Here is a 21,301-nt window from a genome sequence, read left to right as displayed (position 1 = left end):
CCTCATCATTGTCTGTGCCATCTCCCTCAGACTCTGCATGACGCTGGAGAACTGCTGACACATCATCCTCTGGAAGTCTGGATATTAAACACAGATGTGGCTATAAGTAATTGTACGGTCCCATAATGGATATTCAGCTCAAAGTATATCCCTACATGCAGCATGAAGTAGTTCACAAAATTCAGCATACCAGCATCTGCAGAGCTTGATGGCAACACAGCTGGAGCTGTTGGTCTCACAGGCGATGGCATCAGAGAACTACCTGAAAACCAGAGGATAAAGGGATGAGCAGGAAACTATGGTGCTGGCGGCGTAGTGATTCTGGCATAAGGGGAAGAATCAACTCGACATGAGACATGTCAGACCCTGACCTGGTCTGGGTGCTAATCGCTGATGCATGCTGCTCGTGCCTGGACGTCAGAAGGGCTGAAGGGCCTGGGCTCACAGCGCCTTGGCTCAAAGGACCCGGGCGATGAACATCTACTGCCGAGTAGTGAGATGTGAGATGAGCGAATTAGTGAACAGAGTACATGAGTCTTCCGAAAGTCCTGAGTTAACTGTAAGTGTGCAAATATGCATAGACATTTCACCAACACAAACATGCATGGATACCTGCATTGATAACTGGCAGAGCAGGCCTTCCGGCTCTGGCACCTGGCATAGCTGGTCTGGTCTGAGTTCTGCCGACCGGCTGCCTGGGCACTGGAACATATAGTAGAGGTAAATTAGCTCAGATTAGTCAACTCAAGTAGTACTCTTTTGGGACTGTTGAATGCACTTTATTATATTACCTTCGTCACTGGAGTCATAGCGTGTGTTGCGCTGTCTCTTCCTTGTGTCTTGGGAGTTAATCCATTGATGACTGCTGCTCAAACACCTTCGCCAAGGCACTGGCTACTTCATAATGCTCTGTGTGTTCCTCAGCAGAGACAGAGGTTGTCATGGCTCCTCTTGATGTGCTTGTGGAGGTAGATCTGGGAGGTATAGGAGAATGGGCACTCAGAGCAGGAGAACACCCAAGTCTTGCACAACTCTAACATCACAGCTAGGAGAGCGAATGAGAGAGACCATTAAAAAGGATTATCTCACCTGTAGTACAAGTTCAAATATAGAGTGATTATACGTCATTGTAAATGAGAGCTTACTCTCAATTGATTCACGAGGTTAAATAAAGATTGAATGAATATGTAGCTAGTGGGGGGTTACAACCACACAACTGTGGAGAGAGAATGAGACACTTGGTTCCCTCCTCTACTGGTGTTCATGGCCATGGCCAAACACCTGGAATACTCCAACCCTGATTTAAAGGCATAAAAGTGGGGAACACATTCTTGAGACGGTTCCTAAAACTGGAGGGAAAAAAAACGGGAAAATGATCTTCCCTCTCCTCATCACTCACTTCTGCATGGGGCTGAGCTCTACCCTGTCATCAGTGGCAATACATGGGATAGCGGCTCAGCACACAGGAGAACTGCACAGAGAGGAAGGAGGAGAGAGAAAACCAACAACAAAAAAGGCAAGAAGGGTTAATAACTGAGCGAATCTTGCAAGTTTGCACTACAGGGAAGCAATTGCTCAATTTCCCTGATATTGTGGCGTCACTGGCGTCAGTGATGCGTCTTATGAATATCACATGTCTACCGCTAACATTTAACTCAATATCAATATTCCCATTTGTTAATCCCGTCTATGGAAACGTATGTGCATTTGTACTTACGTGTGCCTGCCTTTATTGATGATCAGGTGTTTCTCCACCTCAGGGCTGGCCAGACAGAACCATCAGAGACCATTGGGCTGAGCTGAGGAGAGAGCGACATGTTAGAGTGTATGTGTGCATATGGATATGGTGCTCTTCTGTTAATACTCATGAGGGCATTCAACTGAACAAGACTCACAGAGCCTGTGGTGCTGTCCCAGGACTGCCCCTGGCCACGCCTGGCCCCGTCTTAGCGCCTCTTCCTGCCCCGCTCACCTGCTTCTTGCTCAGTTCAAACAAGAACTGGGAGGTTGGCAACTGAGAGCATGGGAGGGGAGAGAGAGAGAGAAAGTGGGTGGGTGACCCTCTCGTTGGCTGACATGCACACTCCACAGGACCACGTGCCAAAAGCCAAGATGGCTGCTATAACAAATCCTGCTAGCTAGCCTAGCTCCGTTGTTGGGGCTTCTTGTATTCTGTTAACGTTAAAATCGGAAAAATGAATGCCTAAAAACAAACACATACTAACGGTGTCGTGGGTTAATGCGAAATCAATGAGTAAGCTAATTATCACATTTTATTCCAAGCGATGAAACAGTACGAACGTGCAGGAGCTCGCGCGAGCCCGTAATTAGGAAACAATGGCCCACAACACTTCATAAAAGTTATAGTGTACACAACTGAAATATTCTCACGTTGCCAAGCCAACATTATAATTTAAGCTACAATTACACAAAAGCGAACGTTTTAACAATAATTGCGAGAGTAATTTTACGTAGGCTACTTAGCTAGCCATGTACAGAAAAAGGCTAATCACGTTAGCTGGCTAGCTAGTTAGCTAACATTGGAAAGCATCTGCATATAGATAATCATTACAATAGGGTAGCTTGCACATAACGTTGGTGTTTTATCTGGGACGATACCAAAATACATAGTATGTATGTATACATACTAATGTATACATTGAAATTGAGATACTTACAAGATCTGTGTTGTCGCGGGCGTGTTGGTCTTTCTCAATCGCTTCTGTTCAGAACGGAACCCGTTCTCGTTCTTCTTCTCCTTCGCTGGGTTTAGTGGCGGATGTGCATACAGCCACCTACTGGCACAGAGTGTGTAACTTCACCTAACAAAGTAGCCCAATGCCTTGCATTCTACGTTCACTGCTCAGCGTTCATTGCTCACATTTAGGTTGCAAAATTAGGACTTTATTTATAGGCATATTTTTTATCATTATTTTTATTAGGCCTAGACTGCAAATCTTTAGTGTTAATATTAACTGTAAATGAGAAATTACACACAAAACAGACATGCAGGATTTCTCCTCATTATTACAATTCTGTAACTGTATGACTTCAAAATTTATTTTAAAACCTAAGTAATTTACAAATGTTCTGACCCACTGTGACATTTCCAATAAAGTCAGATTGGGACTGTGATCTAACCACATTGTCACGTTATTTAATTACATCGTAGTTACGGATTTAAGCAGCAGTGGCGGCTACGTTCCCTTACAGTGTACTTGAGGACGGCTATTTTGGTTATTTTGCGACTGAAAAGGCAAGTGTCAGCTAGGTGCCAGCTAGGTCCGCTGCTGGTGACGTCGCAAAGTTACCACAATTACACCAATGTGTCCCGTCAGTTTTACGTACTGTGTTAGTAGGGCACACACCTCACACAGTCACCCACCAACAGACAATAAAATGGTAGAAATGTGAACCTTACTTGTTTGTGTCTTCATAGCTGGCGCATGACCTCAGTGTGGGCCCTTTGGCCCCGCTGGTAAACCTCATGACGGGGAGGGGGCTGAGGGCTTGGGTCCTCATTTTGTGGTGGGGTCTTGACTGGTTCTCATTCTTATCAGCTTTGAATATACATCTTGGCAAACATAACAGAATGATGTACAAGGAGGGGACAGATACCTAGTGAAAGTACTATTGGTTGCTAGTAAAAAGACAATAATGAGGGCTTGGTATAAGGTGGAACCCCCAACCAAGGAGCAGTGGTGGGTGTTGTGGAGGAGATTTATGAGATTTATTTATGCATTGAGGATGCAGGAAGGAAAGTTTGAAGGGAGATGGGAAAAATGGATGGATTATAGAAGGAAGTGTGATGATACCACTAATATTAAAATTGTCATATTTGAGTAAGAAAAAAAAGCTGCATGGATGGAAGTACCCATAAGCTGTTATTGTAAGTTTTTATGTTTTATTGTATTGTCGTTGTATGGATGGAAAATGCTAATAAAGATGAAAGTAAATAAGACAAATAATATGTATCTTGGCTATGGACACACCAACAAGCCAGCCGTCACGCGCAGCGCCTGCCTCCAGTCTAGCCCCACCCTGCTGTGCGCCAGGATGAATGAGTCATGCGTGGAGCCAGGCCACCGTGCCACTACACTTGTGATGAGCATGTCGGCGTCACATATGATTTGGGTATTTCTAGTGTGCACATTTTAGCGATTCACATAGACGTATTCATTCACTCATGGTGCCCTTATGTGGGTGCAGTCGCCATCGCCGTCACCTACAGGTTTGAGCATGGTCATGATAAACACTACAGGTTTGAGCATGGTCATGATAAACACTACAGGTTTGAGCATGGTCATGATACACACTACAGGTTTGAGCATGGTCATGATAAACACTACAGGGTTGAGCATGGTCATGATAAACACTACAGGTTTGAGCATTGTCATGATAAACACTACAGGTTTGAGCATGGTCCAGGTCATGATAAACACTACAGGTTTGAGCATGGTCATGATAAACACTACAGGGTTGAGCATGGTCCAGGTCATGATAAACACTACAGGTTTGAGCATGGTCCAGGTCATGATAAACACTACAGGTTTGAGCATGGTCATGATAAACACTACAGGGTTGAGCATGGTCCAGGTCATGATAAACACTACAGGGTTGAGCATGGTCTAGGTCATGATAAACACTACAGGGTTGAGCATGGTCCAGGTCATGATAAACACTACAGGGTTGAGCATGGTCTAGGTCATGATAAACACTACAGGTTTGAGCATGGTCCAGGTCATGATAAACAAGGGATGACACATCCTTGGCGACAGACTCAGTCCTCTGTGTGAGAAACAACAGCTGACAGGAAACAGACGAGACGGGTGTATATATCTGTGTGTGTGTGTGTGTGTGTGTGTGTGTGTGTGTGTGTGTGTGTGTGTGGAGACATAGAGCTGTCTTTCAGACAGATACCCCTGTACACACACACACACGCACACACACCCGCACACACACACGCGCAAACACACACACACAATTCTGGACCAATGTGCACATCTTCAACCTCTTTGGGACTAATCTAATCTCACCTCATAACGAGGGGCAATGTGGTCATAGAGAGGTCCTTAGTGATTTGGGCTGGGGGCATCTATTCATTCATGAGGGGTACATTAGCATCTCACAAAGGTCTCTATTCCAGAAAGTACTAGATCCTTATTAAAACATGTCTATAGAGAGCCTCTTTAAGAGTACCACTGGAACCTGTAATGGTTCCTCAGAGTCGGAGGTTGGAGGCCCTGTTTAAGAGAGAATATGGATGGAGAGGGGAGTGTGGTGCAGCAGACTCACAGCACTTTGGTGAGAGACACATTAGCATTTTGGCAGTTGTTTGGGAGTCGAGAGATTGATTTTATGTCGCAATAATAAATCAACCTATTTAATCTGAATATTGTGCAACCAATTTTTGTATTTGTCAGGTTAGGTTTGTTGGCCAGTTGATTTTATTCAACTGATTCAGTTCAAAAGAAATTATATAATCGTCCTAAATCCTTTGGGCTTAAAGCTTAAACATTAAACAGAGCATCTAATTTTCTGCTCGATACGCATCACAGTGCTAATGCATGCAGAGATTCACCTGGAGTTATTGACATAGCTGCTAATATCTACAGTAGGTTCCTTTGGGTGGAAAGGGGAGAGCTTTGTTTATGTTCTGTGTCATGTGACTAGGGAGTGGTCCTCTCTACACACGGGTGCAGTCGTCAGGTTCATCTGCAGGTCAGGGGCCGGCAGACTGAGCTCTGCGTGTGGGGCTGGGAGGGGCAGGTCAGGGGCCGGCAGACTGAGCTCTGCGTGTGGGGCTGGGAGGGGCAGGTCAGGGGCCGGCAGACTGAGCTCTGCGTGTGGGACTGGGAGGGGCAGGTCAGGGGCCGGCAGACTGAGCTCTGCGTGTGGGGCTGGGAGGGGCAGGTCAGGGGCCGGCAGACTGAGCTCTGCGTGTGGGACTGGGAGGGGGGTGGCTGGAATGCAGTGGGCTATGAGGAAACGCTGGGTCCACTGATAGTTGTATGCAAGACACATTGAGATAATACCTGGACAATGCTATTGAATAATGTTTAATGTTACACTTCAAAAGAGCACTGTCTCTCTGGTTCTGCCTTGGTCATGAGTAAAGACACTATGAGTTCACAAACCATTCATTAGCGTATGGTTATGCTGATATGGTGTTCTAATTGGGGTATGAATTGTGTCCTTAAAATAAAATATCACCATCAACCAACTTAATGCCTGTCTTGATATCCAATACATCCCTGAGATCCCTCCAAAACATCCATGTGCTGCTCTTCACAAGACAGAGAGAGGGATTGTGGGTATCTCCCACTTCACAAGACGGAGAGAGGGATTGTGGGTATCTCCCACTTCACAAGACAGAGAGAGGGATTGTGGGTATCTCCCACTTCACAAGACGGAGAGAGGGATTGTGGGTATCTCCCACTTCACAAGACGGAGAGAGGGATTGTGGGTATCTCCCACTTCACAAGACGGAGAGAGGGATTGTGGGTATCTCCCACTTCACAAGACGGAGAGAGGGATTGTGGGTATCTCCCACTTCACAAGACGGAGAGAGGGATTGTGGGTATCTCCCACTTCACAAGACGGAGAGAGGGATTGTGGGTATCTCATGTGTTCTCTCACAGAGCGCTCGTGTGTGAGACTAGCGAGCCTCCATCCTCTTCCCCGGGTCAGGACCGCTTATCAGTTCAACCATGTTGGTCTAGAAGAAGTTGACAAACAGAAACAATAACTGCCATTAAGTACAGTACATGCCCAGGAGTTTGTTCAACTCTATTCTCTTTCCTCACCAGGCAACAAGGAAACAAGGACTGTTCTCAGCAGCCCCTTCAGAGTGTGTGATGGAGAGAGTCAGAGCTGGTTGTTCAGAGTGTGTGATGGAGAGAGTCAGAGCTGGTTGTTCAGAGTGTGTGATGGAGAGAGTCAGAGCTGGTTGTTCAGAGTGTGTGATGGAGAGAGTCAGAGCTGGTTGTTCAGAGTGTGTGATGGAGAGAGTCAGAGCTGGTTGTTCAGAGTGTGTGATGGAGAGAGTCAGAGCTGGTTGTTCAGAGTGTGTGATGGAGAGAGTCAGAGCTGGTTGTTCAGAGTGTGTGATGGAAAGAGTCAGAGCTGGTTGTTCAGAGTGTGTGATGGAGAGAGTCAGAGCTGGTTGTTCAGAGTGTGTGATGGAGAGAGTCAGAGCTGGTTGTTCAGAGTGTGTGAAGGAGAGAGTCAGAGCTGGTTGTTCAGAGTGTGTGATGGAGAGAGTCAGAGCTGGTTGTTCAGAGTGTGTGATGGAGAGAGTCAGAGCTGGTTGTTCAGAGTGTGTGATGGAGAGAGTCAGAGCTGGTTGTTCCGAGTGTGTGATGGAGAGAGTCAGAGCTGGTTGTTCAGAGTGTGTGATGGAGAGAGTCAGAGCTGGTTGTTCAGAGTGTGTGATGGAGAGAGTCAGAGCTGGTTGTTCAGAGTGTGTGATGGAGAGAGTCAGAGCTGGTTGTTCAGAGTGTGTGATGGAGAGAGTCAGAGCTGGTTTCAGAGTGTGTGATGGAGAGAGTCAGAGCTGGTTGTTCAGAGTGTGTGATGGAGAGAGTCAGAGCTGGTTGTTCAGAGTGTGTGATGGAGAGAGTCAGAGCTGGTTGTTCAGAGTGTGTGATGGAGAGAGTCAGAGCTGGTTGTTCAGAGTGTGTGATGGAGAGAGTCAGAGCTGGTTCTCCATATTGGTCTTCCGGAACCTTTACTCACAACTGTAAGAGAATGAAGAAGTTGGTGAGTCCAGGTCCAAAGCTGTGTGTTGGCCCGGGTGTGCACCCAGAGAGGGCTGTGTGTGTCCATCTGGTTCATGTTAGCGTGGTGTAGGCAGGGGAGGAGAGGTGAGGGGGAAAGTCAGTGAGAGTGTGCTGTTACTGGGTCAGCACACTCCCTCCTGTCAAACTGCAAGTGAGACGTGTGTGTTGAGTGTGTGTATCAAGGTCAGAGTTCACACTGAGAATAACAGCCTCCCTTCATGTTGACAGTGTGATAGATGTAGTTTCTGTTCCTGGCACCATTCATCTTAATGGGAACAAGCACATGATCGCCATTATAAGATGGGGGCAACTTGATATCCAGTAAGTTTTTAACCCAGATGGTTATGGGCCATTGCCTAAGAGGCACAAAGGTGAAGAGTAAACAAGGTCCAGTTATCCTCAATCTGTCCTTTCTGTCCGTTGGCTTTCACCAAATTGTCTGTAGAAAATATAAGGGTTTTAGATAGTTACATCACTGTCATTCCAATTCCATATGAATGTGTTTATTCTCAGAGTCAAACTTTTTCAAACTATTCTTCATGAAGTGTTTCACATAACTGACAAAACCATTGCAGCTCCAAGAGAATCTCAGAACACTTTCTTTCAATAGTGAATACTATGAACTCACCAAATACATCAACTCCCCTGGGGGACATTCCCTACTCCGAGTCCCTCATACCTGCAGCCCCTCCGGCAGCTTATCAGGACTCACACATCAGACCCCTGCAGCAGGGATCACCAGGGATCAGCAGGGATCACCAGGGATCAGCAGGGATCACCAGGGATCACCAGGGATCAGCAGGGATCACCAGGGATCAGCAGGGATCAGCAGGGATCACTAGGGATCAGCAGAGATCACCAGGGATCAGCAGAGATCACCAGGGATCACCAGGGATCACCAGGGATCAGCAGAGATCACCAGGGATCACCAGGGATCACCAGGGATCACCAGGGATCAGCAGGGATCACCAGGGATCAGCAGATATCTCCAGGGATCAGCAGGGATCACCAGGGATCACCAGGGATCAGCAGAGATCACCAGGGATCAGCAGGGATCACCAGGGATCACCAGGGATCACCAGAGATCACCAGAGATCGCCAGGGATCACCAGAGATCAGCAGAGATCACCAGGGATCAGCAGGGATCAGCAGGGATCAGCAGAGATCACCAGGGATCACCAGGGATCACCAGGGATCACCAGAGATCAGCAGAGATCACCAGGGATCAGCAGAGATCACCAGGGATCACCAGGGATCACCAGGGATCTCCAGGGATCAGCAGAGATCACCAGGGATCAGCAGGGATCAGCAGAGATCACCAGGGATCAGCAGGGATCACCAGGGATCACCAGAGATCACCAGAGATCACCAGGGATCAGCAGGGATCAGCAGAGATCAGCAGGGATCACCAGGGATCACCAGAGATCACCAGGGATCACCAGAGATCACCAGGGATCACCAGGGATCAGCAGGGATCACCAGGGATCACCAGGGATCAGCAGGGATCACCAGGGATCAGCAGAGATCACCAGGGATCACCAGGGATCACCAGGGATCAGCAGGGTCGCTACAGCTACAGCCCCCGCTACTTGCGCTTCACCTTTCCCTCTGTGTGGACACGTAAACTTCTTGTGACCGATTTCCCCACACTCAAAACAACGCAAGCTATCCGTGCTAGCAAAAACAAGGTAGCTACCATCTCCGTGCCCCACGCGAAAATTCACATCCAGGGCCTGATCGGAGTTACTGAGATACATAAAGATCTGCCTCCTAAAAGACCACACATGTTGCACCTTCCGATCTCTATACCCCAGCGGGATCCATTTGAAACCGACTGCAAACTTTCCAAAGCGACGCAGCTCCTTCGCTTGCGCCTCATCCTCAATAAACGACGGAATGTTTGACACCACTACCCGCGTTGCCGGCGCAGACAACGGAGTAACCGGCACCAACACATCCTTCACCCATATTCCACTCGTAATCACTTTACTCACCAAACTCTCTTTCTTCAGAAAAACCACCACCGCTTTATTCATCCGGGAAGCGGAGTAAATCTCCTCGCAGCCTACCTGCTCCCCGACAGCGAGGAGTACGTCCTCCACCGTGGCATCATTTCCTGGAACGCACCTTACCCCGTTCCTGAGCGACAGCTCCGCTCCCCCTGACTGCGAAGCCATTGCGGCCCGCTTCCCCCTCGCTACTCCAAAAACCTCCAACAAACAAATCACAAACCAAAAACACCAAAAACAAGAAAAACTAGCAAAAACAGCTACCCCGACCTATATCCACACTAGCGAAAGAGAAAACCCAAGCAAGTAGGAAACAAGGCCAAAAGTAAACGCACGAGCAAGAGCCCTCCACCAGACCCTCCACCAGCTCTCAGCTCAGAGAGAGAGGGAGAGAGAGAGAGAGAGTGGAGGGACGCAGCAGCAACAGTAACCGAGAGAGAGAGAGAGAGAGAGAGAGAGAGAGTGGAGAGATGCAGCAGCAGCAGTAACCGAGAGAGAGAGAGAGAGAGAGAGAGAGAGACAGTGGAGGGACGCAGCAGCCACCGAGAGAGAGAGAGAGAGAGAGAGAAAGAGAGAGAGAGAGAGAGAGAGAGTGGAGGGACGCAGCAGCAACCGAGAGAGAGAGAGAGAGAGTGAAGGGACGCAGCAGCAGCAGTAACCGAGAGAGAGAGAGAGAGAGAGAGAGAGAGTGGAGGGACGCAGCAGCAACAGTAACCGAGAGAGAATTTTGAATTTTAAAAACCCTTTATTAATAATTCACACTAAAAACAGACAATTCCAACAACCACAACCGTCAATACCAAACAATAATCCTTACACACTCAAAAATTAAACACTAACACTCCATCCCGCACACAGCATAAGGCCCCCCCAACCCCCCACACACTCATAAACGTTGGCAGGTCATGGGTCATCTGGTAAAATTAAATTCCACTCTCAGGCGCGCGGTCATCAGCCCTTTGCACATCGCCACTGGATCCACCGAGCTCCCACCCGCAATACAGTTCCTCCTCGTCTTCCAGATAGACAACTTTGCCACGCCAGCAGCCTTTCGGGGAAAAGTCCCGACCAAAAAAACCTGCCCACCTCGAGTCCCTCATTGTGGCCAAAGCCCTCAAGTGTGCAACTTTCACACAAGTGATGTAGACCTCCTTCTTACTGCCTGCTGCAAATCTTCTCGGCTCAGGGGTCCGGAAAGTCAAAAAACTCCCTCTCTCCTCCTCCCACTCCCCAACAGCAGGAGAGACTAAGAGTGAGGGGAAGGCCCAGTCACATCCATCCTGCCACTGTGCCAGCCAAAGACGATTCCGCACATACTCCACAAACTCCTCAGGCAGGGACGCGATGACCTCCGCCACCACTTTCCCCAGCAGACGTAATGATTGAATCGCCGTAGTCTCCCCCAGCTGATCCACAGGCGTCCTTAAAAGATGCCCCAATTTAAAACAGCCTGCCTCCCCCAGCCGGGAACGCAGACTAGGGGAACTGAGAGTCTCCGCTTTAATGAGGTCAGACCCATACAGGGGCTCCTCAAACAGCCAGGGTCCGGCTCGCTGCTCTGGATCACGCCGCACCGTGAAAGTTCTCCAGGCCACCAACACCGACCGATAAAAAGGGGTCAATCCCGCCAAGTTGACCAAATCAGGTTGGAAAAGGAACAGCTGTTTGTCCAACCCCAGCCTCCCCGCCCTCCTCAGGAGCAGCCCCGCGGTGTCACGCCAGCGGGACCCCGCCCCATACAGGAGCCTCTGGACCGTCTGAAGCCGGAAGGCTTTAATCCTCGACGGAATGTCAATGAGCCCCTGACCTCCTTCCTGGAGCGGCATGGAGAGTGCCCCCGCCTTCAGCCAGTGATTTCCGGACCAGAAAAAGTCAACAACCGTCCGCTGTACCTCCTCCATCAGCCCCGGTGGAGGCGGCAACACCATGACCTTATGCCACAGAGCAGAGGCAACCAGATTATTAATGATCAGGACCCTCCCCCTATATGACAGCTGGGGCAGCAACCATTTCCATGAGGATAGTCTGGCACACACCTTCTCCTGCACGCCCTCCCAATTCTGCCTCTGGTAGTCATCTGTGCCTAAAAACACCCCCAGCACCTTCATTCCTTCTGTACCCCACCTCAGCCCACCTGGCAGACGAGGAGCACCCCCCCCTCCCCACTGCCCCACCTGCAAAGCCTCACTCTTCCCCCAGTTGACCTTAGCCGACGAAGCCCTTTCATACAGCTGTAATGTCTGTGTTACAAACTCTACCTCCGCCTGAGTTTTTACAAAAACATTTACATCATCCGCATAAGCAGATACTACCAGAGATGGCCCTGGTGTTAACCCTGGTAAGGACAGCCCAGTTAGACCCAATCTGAGCCTCGACAAAAGCGGCTCCAGCACAATCGAGTACAGCTGCCCCGAAATCGGACAGCCTTGCCTTATGCCTCTCCGTATCGGTATGGGGCAACTCAGCCCCCCCCCAACCTTTACCATACACGAAGCATCCTTGTACAGTAACCCCACATATGATAAAAAAACATCCCCAAAACCAAAAGCCTTGAGTGTAGCAAACAAATAAGCATGGTCCACTCTGTCAAATGCTTTCTCTTGATCTAGAGATAACACACCAACATTCACATCATACAGTTTACATACATCCAACAAGTCCCGTACAAGAAAAAGGTTGTCCATAATCGTCCTCCCTGGGATACAATAGGACTGATCCTTATGGACCAGCAGCTCCAGATGGTTCTTAAGTCTATTCGCCAGCACCTTTGAAAACAGCTTATAATCCGTACATAGAAGCGCCACAGGCCTCCAGTTTTGTAAGAGAGCCAAGTCCCCCTTCTTTGGCAGCAGGGAAAGGGCTGCATGCCGACACGAGACCGGCAACAACCCACTCCCCACACACTCCACCAACACCTCCAGCAGGTCCTCACCAATACAGCCCCAGAAGACCTTATAAAAATCGGCGGGGAGGCCATCCACGCCAGGCGCCTTGCCAGACGCCATCTGATTCACTGCTGCCGTAAACTCCACAAGAGAAAATGGCGAGTCCAGGACTAAGCGATCCACATCCCCCAACCGCGGGAGGTCTCGGAGTAAGTCTTCCGCACACCCAGAGTCACAGCCCTCCTCCCCATAGAGGCCCGTGTAAAACGCCACAGCATGTCTCCTCATTTGAGCCGGATCAGTCGTTGTCCTCCCATCCTCCAGACGAAGACACGCCATCTGCTTTTTTTGGGAGGCCTTCCTCTCTAAATTAAAGAAATATGCACTAGGTGCATCCATATCCTTAATACCAATAAACCTAGCCCTCACCATGGCACCCTTCACCCTTTCCTGCAAAATGGAGCTGAGCTCCCTCTTTTTCTCAATCAATCTCCTCTCCTGCTGAGGCTCTCTATGACTCATAAGGTCACTCTGGATAGCAGTGATCTCCTGCTCTAGCCGATAGACTGCTGCTTTCACTCTGGTTGTGGAATGAGCAGTATATTGCTGACAAAACACCTTTATTTGTGCTTTCGCCACCTCCCACCATTGGCTCAAAGACACAAAGTCCACCTTACTAGTCCTCCATTCATCCCAAAAAAACTGAAACTTCTCACGAAACACCCTGTCCTGTAAAAGTTTGACATTGAAATGCCAGTACGACTTTGCTTTCACACTGGGAGCAAGGCATATATCTGCAACAGCTAAATGGTGATCTGTAAAACCCATAGGATAAATAAAACTCCTCAACAACCTATTCCTATAAAAACAGGATATGTATATTCTATCCAGCCTAGCTGCAGACATTCGGCCATCCACAACCCTAACCCAGGTATACTGCCTCGCCAAAGGATGTTTCATCCTCCAAGTGTCCGTTACATCCAGCTGTACCAGTATATTAGATAGGAACCTGGATGACTGCAGATGAGGCTCCTCAGTTGTTCTATCTAAGGTGAAATCCACTGTACAATTCCAGTCCCCCCCTATCATGAGACAGTCCCTCTGATCAGCTTGTGTTAGTGCATCCTTTAACCTTCTAAACATGGCCAGCCTCTGAACCCACATTAGGTGCGTACACATTAACAAAACAAAATGTTGTTTCCCCTATTTCAGCCCTCACCATTTGCACCCGACCTGGTACTATCTCTATACTAGAAATTACATTGGCATTGCCAGTAACACTAGGGGAAAACGCTATAGCAGTCCCTGCACTAACATTGGTCCCATGGCTGAGGAAAAGGTCCCCCCCCCCCCACCACGTCTCCCAATCTAGCTCGTTCGACTTATCAGTGTGTGTTTCTTGTAAGAATAAGATATCTAATTTCTTCTGCTGAAATATTTCAGAGATTAAAGCCCTCTTTTGCCTATCCCTGCCTCCATTGATGTTAAGTGACCCAACTCTTAAAGCCTGCATAAGGAAGTTAGAGAGGAGTGAGAGCGAAACGAGCAGAAGAAACAGATTGAAATAGGAAAACACCCTGTGAGACACAAACATCACTTCTGAGTTTTACGCCTTCTGCCTGGAACCTTCTTAGGTCGTCTTAAACTAGTCACAAGCTTCTTCAGCCTAAAACGCTTCCTCTCATCTAACAACTGCAACCCTACGATCTTGCTTAACACAGTAACAGATTTAATAAACTTCTCCGTGTCTGGAAAATAATCCTCTACTTTGACCTGCTTTCCAAACGTTTCATCAAGAAAATCATTCACTTCCTGAATTGTATACAAATCCTGTGAGTATTCCGAGCCTGTCAGTGACACACTATCTGAATCAGAGTCCATCTCATCGTCACCAGTCTGACTCTCTGGGTCCGGCTGCTCAGCTGCCCCCTGGCCTACAGTCTGACTCTCTGGGACCGGCTGCTCAGCTGCCCCCTGGCCTACAGTCTGACTCTCTGGGACCGGCTGCTCAGCTGCCTCCTGGCCTACAGTCTGACTCTCTGGGACCGGCTGCTCAGCTGCCCCCTGGCCTACAGTCTGACTCTCTGGGACCGGCTGCTCAACTGCCCCCTGGCCTACAGTCTGACTCTCTGGGACCGGCTGCTCAGCTGCCCCCTGGCCTACAGTCTGACTCTCTGGGACCGGCTGCTCAGCTGCCCCCTGGCCTACAGTCTGACTCTCTGGGACCGGCTTCTCAGCTGCCTCCTGGCCTACAGTCTGACTCTCTGGGACCGGCTGCTCAGCTACCCCCTGGCCTACAGTCTGACTCTCTGGGACCGGCTGCTCAGCTGCCTCCTGGCCTACAGTCTGACTCTCTGGGACCGGCTGCTCAGCTGCCCCCTGGCCTACAGTCTGACTCTCTGGGACCGGCTGCTCAGCTGCCCCCTGGCCTACAGTCTGACTCTCTGGGACCGGCTTCTCAGCTGCCTCCTGGCCTACAGTCTGACTCTCTGGGACCGGCTTCTCAGCTGCCTCCTGGCCTACAGTCCCGCTCTGGCCCGGCTCAGCGACTGCAGCCGCAGCCCCACCCACCAACCCGGCGCTACTGTCAGTAGGCTCAACTACACTCTCAACTACCATCCCTATATCCCCCCGCTGGACATCCCCCTCAGCCCGCTCTCCCGTTCCATCCTCCCCTCCTTCCACAGACTGACTAGCCTCCTCCGACCCTCTAGTCTGCTCGCTCTCTGGTTGAACGCTCCTCCATGCACCAGCCGGACCGGAGCTCCCCGCCGCATCAGCGGGTCTGCGAGGGCAGTCCCTCACGACATGACCCTCCCCGCCGCACCCAAAACACTTCGATGTTTCGGAAGAAACAAAAACCACATAATCAAAATCATCTAACTTCACCTTGAAAACTAGGTTCAGTTCCTCATTTCTATTATTGAGAATCATGCTCACTTGTCGCCTATAAGAAACAACGTGTCGCAAGAACGGCGCTTTAATACCCGGCGAGAGCATTCTTATCGGGGAGACTATTTTTCCGTGTCTTGATAGTTCTCTCACCAATAACTCATCACTAATAAAAGGTGGAACATTGGATATAGTTACCCTCTTGGCGGGTGTAGACAGGGGCAGAATTGACACCAAAGTATCATTGATCACGACTCCACTCGCAATCAGTCCGTGTGCTTTGTCAACCTCATCAACAAAAATCACACAAGCACCGTTCATCCGAGCCGCGGATTTAATACTATCGTATCCAACAACCTTCCCTACTTCCAGACAACACTCCTCCACCGAACAGGGGAAAGGAGTGGAAATCCTAACCCCATTTTGGCGAGTGAGTTTGGCGAACTCCATGCCACACGACCCGACCAGCACACGCTGGCCGGTAATCGATACTCACTGCAAACCCTGTATTAACTAATTCTTTATAGAAACCACGCCTAAACCATATACCATATACCAAAAACGAAAAAGCTGGAAAAGGAAAAAGGAAAAGAAAGAAAACCCCAAACACACCGACCAGCTCTCAGCTCACTCACCCACCACCAGCTCCCAGGAGAGAGAGAGAGAGAGAGAGAGAGAGTGAGAGAGAGAGAGAGAGAGAGAGAGAGAGTGGAGGGACGCAGCAGTAACCGAGAGAGAGAGAGAGAGAGAGAGAGAGAGTGGAGAGAGAGAGTGGAGGGACGCAGCAGCAGTAACCGAGGGAGAGAGAGAAAGAGAGAGAGAGAGAGAGTGGAGGGACGCAGCAGCAACCGAGAGAGAGAGAGAGAGAGAGAGAGAGAGGAGGGACGCAGCAGCAACCGAGAGAGAGAGAGAGAGAGAGAGAGAGAGTGGAGGGACGCAGCAGCAACCGAGAGAGAGAGAGAGAGAGAGAGAGAGTGGAGGGACGCAGCAGCAACAGTAACCGAGAGAGAGAGAGAGAGAGAGAGAGAGAGAGAGAGAGAGAGTGGAGGGACGCAGCAGCAGTAACCGAGAGAGAGAGAGAGAGAGAGAGAGAGAGTGGAGGGACGCAGCAGCAACCGAGAGAGAGAGAGAGAGAGAGAGAGAGAGAGAGTGGAGGGACGCAGCAGCAACCGAGAGAGAGAGAGAGAGAGAGTGGAGGGACGCAGCAGCAACCGAGAGAGAGAGAGAGAGAGAGAGAGAGAGAGTGGAGGGACGCAGCAGCAACCGAGAGAGAGAGAGAGAGAGAGAGAGAGAGAGTGGAGGGACGCAGCAGCAACCGAGAGAGAGAGAGAGAGAGAGAGAGAGAGAGAGAGAGAGAGTGGAGGGACGCAGCAGCAACAGTAACCGAGAGAGAGAGAGAGAGAGAGAGAGAGAGTGGAGGGACGCAGCAGCAACAGTAACCGAGAGAGAGAGAGAGAGAGAGAGAGTGAGAGAGAGAGAGAGAGAGAGAGAGTGGAGGGACGCAGCAGCAACCGAGAGAGAGAGAGAGAGAGAGAGAGAGTGGAGGGACGCAGCAGCAACCGAGAGAGAGAGAGAGAGAGAGAGAGAGAGAGAGAGAGAGAGGAGGGACGCAGCAGCAACAGTAACCGAGAGAGAGAGAGAGAGAGAGAGAGAGAGAGTGGAGGGACGCAGCAGCAACCGAGAGAGAGAGAGAGAGAGAGAGAGAGAGTGGAGGGACGCAGCAGCAACAGTAACCGAGAGAGAGAGAGAGAGAGAGAGAGAGAGAGAGAGAGTGGAGGGACGCAGCAGCAACAGTAACCGAGAGAGAGAGAGAGAGAGAGAGAGTGGAGGGACGCAGCAGCAACAGTAACCGAGAGAGAGAGAGAGAGAGAGAGAGAGAGAGAGAGTGGAGGGACGCAGCAGCAACCGAGAGAGAGAGAGAGAGAGAGAGAGAGAGAGTGGAGGGACGCAGCAGCAACAGTAACCGAGAGAGAGAGAGAGAGAGAGAGAGAGAGAGAGAGAGAGTGGAGGGACGCAGCAGCAACAGTAACCGAGAGAGAGAGAGAGAGAGAGAGAGAGAGAGAGAGAGAGAGAGGGAGGACGCGCAGCACCGAGAGAGAGAGAGAGAGAGAGAGAGTGGAGGGACGCAGCAGCAACAGTAACCGAGAGAGAGAGAGAGAGAGAGAGAGAGTGAGGACGCAGCAGCAACCGAGAGAGAGAGAGAGAGAGAGAGAGAGAGAGAGTGGAGGGACGCAGCAGCAACAGTAACCGAGAGAGAGAGAGAGAGAGAGAGAGAGAGTGAGAGAGAGAGAGAGAGAGAGAGAGAGAGTGGAGGGACGCAGCAGCAACAGTAACCGAGAGAGAGAGAGAGAGAGAGAGAGTGGAGGGACGCAGCAGCAACAGTAACCGAGAGAGAGAGAGAGAGAGAGAGAGAGAGAGAGAGTGGAGGGACGCAGCAGCAACCGAGAGAGAGAGAGAGAGAGAGAGAGAGAGAGTGGAGGGACGCAGCAGCAACAGTAACCGAGAGAGAGAGAGAGAGAGAGAGAGAGAGAGAGAGAGAGAGAGAGAGAGTGAGAGAGAGTGGAGGGACGCAGCAGCAGCAGTAACCGAGAGAGAGAGAGAGAGAGAGAGAGAGAGAGTGGAGGGACGCAGCAGCAGCAGTAACCGAGAGAGAGAGAGAGGAGAGAGAGAGAGAGAGAGTGGAGGGGCGCAGCAGCAGTAACCGAGAGAGAGAGAGAGAGAGAGAGAGAGAGAGAGTGGAGGGACGCAGCAGCAACAGTAACCGAGAGAGAGAGAGAGAGAGAGAGAGAGTAAGAGAGAGAGAGAGAGAGAGTGGAGGGACGCAGCAGCAGTAACCGAGAGACTTTTGATGCTCTTTAATGAAACATCCTTACAAAAGACTAAGCAACCACCACTTCAACACCCCACAGGAAATAAAAACCAAAAACCAAGCCCACTACAACCACAACCAACAAATAACAGAAACTAAAAGCAAACAATAACTCATAACAAAACCAGGAGGGTCCAATCATAATCCATCCAGACTATTTTCCAAACTCCACAATCAGGGAAAGTGGTAGGATAGAAAAGAGAGAGAGAAAGAGAGAGGGGGAGAGAGAGAAAGAGAGAGAGCCAGGGAGAGCGAGAGAGAGAGAGGAGACTATTGCTCTTTATTGAACCACTGTGCAACACACTCAGCAACAAAACCTTTTAAAACCATATAAGTATACTCCTACAACCAACCCCACAACCACCCCCCACCAGTATCACAGAAACACACAAAATCACAAACATACATTAAGCCCATTCGCCCCCACCGTACAAATAGCCCTAAGGCGCGCAGAGACCATCCCCCTAAACACCTGTACTGGGTCCGTTGGCCCAGTCCCTCTCACCTTATTCCTCGTGTAACCCATATAGACACTTCGCCTGGCCACACAAAAAATTCAACAACACACATTTTGCCCTCCCCCTACATGTGTACCGTGGCCCCAAAACAAACAGATCCAGTGAAAACAGAAACCCCAACTTTGCACATACCCGCTTCAAAATCACAAACACAGGAACAAGACGTGCACAAACAGAAAACACATGGACAACTGTCTCAGCCTTCCCACAGTAAGGGCACCCATCCCCAACCCCTGGGTCAAGCCGGGCCAGAAAACGATTGGTCGCCAGGGCCCCATGCACAATCCTCCACTGCAAGTCCCCTGACCTTTTGGGTATAGGGGGCTTATACAGCACCCGCCACCTGAACCGTGCACCACCCCCCTCACCCAGAACCCCCTGCCACTGGTGGGCCCTAACCCCCTGCAAGGCCCTGATGTTCCTCACCTTCACACATGCCTCATATAGTGCCCTCCCCTTCACCTGTCTGAGGTCACCCAGGCTCGGAGAACTGAAGGTCAGCAGCCGGCTCCCGCTCTCCTGCCAGTCCCCAGAGTCCACCTCGACCGTCAGTGGAGGAAACCCCGGAGAGTCCTCCTCCCTCGGCCGGGCCAAAAAGTCCTTTACTGCGTCGGGCAGCGCCCCCCGCACTGCCCCACAGAGTCCCCCCAGCAGCCTGAGGGAAGTGACTCCCGTCTGCTCAGACAAGTCCTGAGGTGTCCTCCAGCCCCCCCCACCGGGAACACACAGATGGCCCAACTTGGTCAGGCCGCCGCTCACAAGCCGCTCCTGTAAGGTGCCAGCCCGACCTAAGGCCCCCAACTGGATCAGTGGGTTGCGGAACAGAGGCTCCTCCCACACCCAAGGCCCAGCCTCTAAGCCCCTCCTCCGTGTGGGTCTGAGGCAGCACCAGGCCCTCAGAACCGCCGTGTAGAAGCCAGAGAGGCCTGTAAGGTTTAATCCATCCAGCGACATGAGGAAGAGCTGGCGGTCCAGCCCCAAACCACCAGCCCTCCTCAGTAGGGCACAAGCCTGCTCCCCCCAACAAATGTCCTTGTCGCACAACAGTCTTTGGGCGGCTTGCAAGCGAAAAGCCGCCACCCCGGCTCTCCAAATCCACCAGCCCCTGTCCCCCCTCACAGACAGGCAGGTACAAAACTGGTGCCCGGAGCCAGTGGTAGCCCGACCAGAAGAACTCCACCACCTTCCTCTGCAACTCCACCAGGAGACCTCGAGGGGGGTTGAGAACTGTCAGCCGGTGCCACAGAGTGGAGACCGCCAGATTGTTGATAATCAGCACCCGGCCCCTGTACGACACCTGGGGTAGGAGCCATTTCCACTTTGTGAGCCTTCTAGAGAGTGCCTGAGACACCCCCTCCCAGTTCTTCTTGACCCAGTCCTCCGAGCCCAGATACACTCCTAGCAGCTTGATCCCTGCCTGGCCCCACCGCATGTCCCCTAGCAGCTGAGGTGGCACCCCATTCCTCCAACCCCCACATAACAGCCCCTCGCTCTTACCCCAGTTCACCCTGGCTGATGAGGCCCCCTCGTACAGCTGTAGACTGTCCTCCAAAACCCTAAGGTCCTGCTCTTCCTTCACAAAAACTGTTAGGTCATCTGCATAGGCCGAGAGACACACCTTGGAGCCCAGACCTACCCCTGGTGAGTCTATACCCCGCAACCTCCTACGCAGCCACCCAAGCAAGGGTTCAATAGCTAAGGAGTATAGCTGGCCTGACAACGGGCAGCCCTGGCGAATCCCACGACCGACCCGTACTGGCCTGCTCAACCCCCCACCCACCTTCACCAAACAGGAAGCCCCAGCATACAACAACTTCACCCCAGATATGAAACCCTGCCCAAACCCAAACCCAGACAAAACATTAAACAAATAATCATGGTCCACCCTATCAAAAGCTTTTTCCTTGTCCAGGGAGACGAGGCCGAAACCCATGTCTCCCCTTCGCGACAGATCGATCAGGTCCCTGAACAGGAACAAGTTGTCCCTGATCGACCGCCCCGGCACACAGTAAGTCTGGTCCTTATGCACTATAGTGTCCAGGTGAGCCTTCAGTCTATTTGCCAAACTTTTCGCATATATTTTATAGTCCGCACAGAGCAGTGCCACCGGCCTCCAGTTTTTTAAGTCACTCAAGTCCCCCTTCTTGGGCAGGAGCGTTAGCACTGCCCGCTGACAGCTCAGTGGCAGCTCACCGTCCCTGATGCATTCCTGCACCACGTGCAAAAAGTCCTGCCCCAGTATGTCCCAGAAATGTTTATAAAAGTCCGCAGGCAGGCCATCGACCCCAGGAGCACGGCCCGGGGCCATCTGACCGACTGCCTTCGTGACCTCCTGATATGACAGGGG

General features: G+C 50.7%; 1 long non-coding RNA gene across 1 annotated transcript; it reads right to left on the bottom strand.

Moving 5' to 3' along the window:
* Positions 1-839: 839 nt before the first annotated feature.
* Positions 840-2,973, bottom strand: LOC311307799. Its single transcript, XR_014630386.1, has 5 exons — positions 2,679-2,973; positions 1,896-2,014; positions 1,718-1,799; positions 1,400-1,471; positions 840-974 (listed from the first exon to the last, which is right to left on the bottom strand). It is a non-coding gene; the product is annotated as an uncharacterized lncRNA (long non-coding RNA).
* Positions 2,974-21,301: the final 18,328 nt, after the last annotated feature.

The sequence above is a fragment of the Borostomias antarcticus genome (assembly GCF_949987555.1).
Source record: "Borostomias antarcticus genome assembly, chromosome: 4".
Taxonomy (NCBI): Eukaryota; Metazoa; Chordata; class Actinopteri; order Stomiiformes; family Stomiidae; genus Borostomias; species Borostomias antarcticus.
This window is presented reverse-complemented; position numbering and strand designations above follow the sequence as displayed.